Source organism: Oncorhynchus keta, chromosome 21 (genome assembly GCF_023373465.1).
Source record: "Oncorhynchus keta strain PuntledgeMale-10-30-2019 chromosome 21, Oket_V2, whole genome shotgun sequence".
NCBI lineage: Eukaryota > Metazoa > Chordata > Actinopteri > Salmoniformes > Salmonidae > Oncorhynchus > Oncorhynchus keta.
This window is the reverse complement of record NC_068441.1, coordinates 4,983,831-4,987,144: the sequence shown is the minus strand read 5'-3', so window position 1 is coordinate 4,987,144 and position 3,314 is coordinate 4,983,831.

The following is a 3,314-nucleotide window of genomic DNA, read 5'->3' as shown; positions in this document are numbered from 1 at the left end:
GAATGGACTCCAATCAAGTTGTAGAAACATCTCAAGGATGATCAATGGAAACAGGATGCACCTGAGCAAAATTTAGAGTTTCATAGCAAAGGGTCTGAATACTTAAGTAAATAAGGTATTTATGATTTAATTTGTAATACATTTGCAAAAATGTCTAAACCTGTTTTTGCTTTGTCATTATGGGATATTGTGTGTAGATTGGTGAGGAAAAAAGTTAATTTAATACATTTTAGAATAAAGCTGTAATGTAACAAAATGTGAAAAAATTGAAGGGGTCTGAATACTTTCCGAATGCGCTGTATGTGTGCCATTCAGAGGGTGAATGGACAAGACAAAAGATTTAAGTGCCTCAGGGGTATGATAGTAGATGCCAGGCGCACCGGTTTGTGTCAACAGTTTCCCATTTTTCAAGAATGGTTCACCACCCAAAGGACATCCAGCCAACTTGACACAACTTTGGGAAGAATTGGAGTCAACATGGGCCAGCATTCCTGTGGAAGGCTTTCGACACCTTCTAGAGTCCATGCCCCGACGAATTGAGGCTGTTCTGGGGGCAAAAGCATGTGAAACTCAATATTAGGAAGGTGTTCTTAATGTTTTATACACTCGGTGTATATGTTTTTAATTAAATAACATTCTCAGAGCGTTACTAAAGTTTTCCTATGGTGTTTATTGAAAGTTTTCTTTATGTTCTGAGAATGGAATTTAGGGCTTATTGATGTTGTGTACAATTAAAGGTTTTGAAACATTCCCAGAATATTCTGAGAACTACTTTCCGGGACTTGTGTGAAATGTTCTGTGGAAGCACTGAAATTCCCACAGAAGAAGGTTGTTTCTTAAAGTTCTCTGAACAATTTGAGAAATTGACTTTAAAAAGAACTATGGGGAAACCTATAGGAAACGTTATGCTGAAGTACTGAAATTCCCACAGAAGAACATTGTTTCTTAACATCCGCTGAACTATTAGAGAAAATTGCCAATGCCAAACCAGTTGGAGAACGTTCCTAGAACAACACCAACATTTGAATGAAATGTAACCATGTTTGAACTTTTAGGAAACGTTCTGTTAAACATTTTTGTCAAGTTCCTTAAATGTGTAGAGAATGTTGACAGAGAAAAGCTACATGATAGAACATATTTTTCAACTATATACAATTTGTTCTTACCATGATCTTCTATCACGTAATTATAGACCATTCTGTGGATGCTTTACCTGATTGTAAATGTTTATACAATTCTAGAGACAATCAAAACAATCAGAACACAGTTTAATCACACAGCACTTGATCCCCAGAGCTATCCATCAAAATGCAAATACCAAATCTATTCAAGGTGAGTCCATGAAAACAACATTCCATTTGAAAGAACACAATCTACTCTCATCCTTGTTATTACACTTTGACTTTATCTGCCTCTCGTCCCACAGAACCCTGCAGATAAAGACCATCCATTAAAATGCTGCACCAACGTGACCGGGAGTTGAACCTATTCATGGAAATGTATTCATCATGGGGCGGCAGCGTAGCCTAGTGGTTAGAGCGTTGGACTAGTAACCGGAAGGTTGCGAGTTCAAACCCCTGAGCTGTCGTTCTGCCCCTTAACAGGCAGTTAACCCACTCTTCCCAGGCCGTCATTGAAAATAAGAATATGTTCTTAACTGGTTAAATAAAGGTAAAATTAAATGTAGGTGTTGTTCACTGAACCACCACCGCTACACAAAGACATCTATTATCGCAGACTAATGACTAACTTCATTCATTGCTCTCTTACACTTCGCTTATATTATGAATTATATGTTTGAAAATAGGCTACTAATCACTATCAGTGTTACTTCCCTGTGATTATGAAATTTTGTGGAGTACTGTAAATTGTGTTTCTACTGGTGATGGGTAGAAGAGTTCTATGGAAGAGCCCCATTGGCATTAAGGCCATTCATTAGCTTGGCTTGAATAACCCCGCACTGCCCTCTACTGGCAAATATGGTGTATTGCATTTGCAATAGGCAACAGGGGTTCATGAGGCAAACAAATCAAGGATTAACGTTTTTTTAATAGAATTCATTGTGTTATGCGGTATAAACTCCCTGCTGTTCATATATTACACCACTGTATTGTTTTCCTAAAGGTAAGAAGCATTCCTAATCCCTACTCAAAAGCTTTCTGAGAAAACTGCATTCTAATAAACAGAGACTGCATGGGTACTAGCCAGGTGGTGATGAGTAAAACATCACACATGGGATGATGTGAGACAATCCTGTCTGAAGTCACAGAGAAGAATGCATCTCTAGCCACGGGCAAGTCAACACCTGCATTTGGGTGACTGCTATGTTGACTGTGCTTTGTTCTACTGGGATATGGACCATTTGAGAGAAACCACAACACAAAACAGGATGGCAAAGTTTGACTGGAGTCTGAACCACAGCCAGGCATTTTAGGTTCAGTAAAGATACTTACATGAAAGCTCAAGGAGAGAGACTGTTTCACCTTCTCTGTGTCTTACAAACAATATTTGTGTTGTCTCTACCCACCTTGCGGTGTGTAGTAATAACAGATTGGATTATTTTAGTGGAGAGAACTGTAATCCCCCCCAATCCTGCTAACAATCCCAGGGATTTTTATGTTAAATGTGTCTGGGAAACAAATGAATGTGTGGGGGTATAGCCCTAATGATCAACTGGTTTATAAAGTCAGGTAGTCATGAGATTTAAACTCACGTGATTCGTCCAACTTTAATTGAATTGATTTGATCACTTTATAAAATGATGATGATTTCGTTTGTTTACATTTCCATATGTCTGTGATTATTTTAGTAGCCTATCCAAAGTGCATGATTTGGAACAGTGAATAAAGTGTCATGACGTTATCATTATTAGAGTAGCCTATTTGAAGTGAGTAAAAGTCACAGATACAGTAACGTGGCTACTCAGGAAACGTGAATGTTCCATGATCCCGGCAGATTTGATAGAAATCACAACATAACGTAAAGATATTTTTCTTGTGCTCCTCATATTTTATGAGCTGGCAATGCGACCTGAAAACGTCTCCTTTAAAACTAAACCACCTTGAGCATAGAACACAAAATGTACATGAACATTTCAAGTAAGTTCATAAGAGATAAGGCAAAATAACGTATCGTATAAGAAATGAACGAATACAGATCTTTGAAAGAGGCAAATATTTAGGGGGAAATTTCTAAACAAAGAAATCCATCCTAACCCATGCAACAGCCTCCTTTCACTGCCTCCTGCGTCTGAGGTAGACTAATCTTATAGGTCAAAACTTTGAATTCGGACTTGCCTATAGGCTGATGGACTT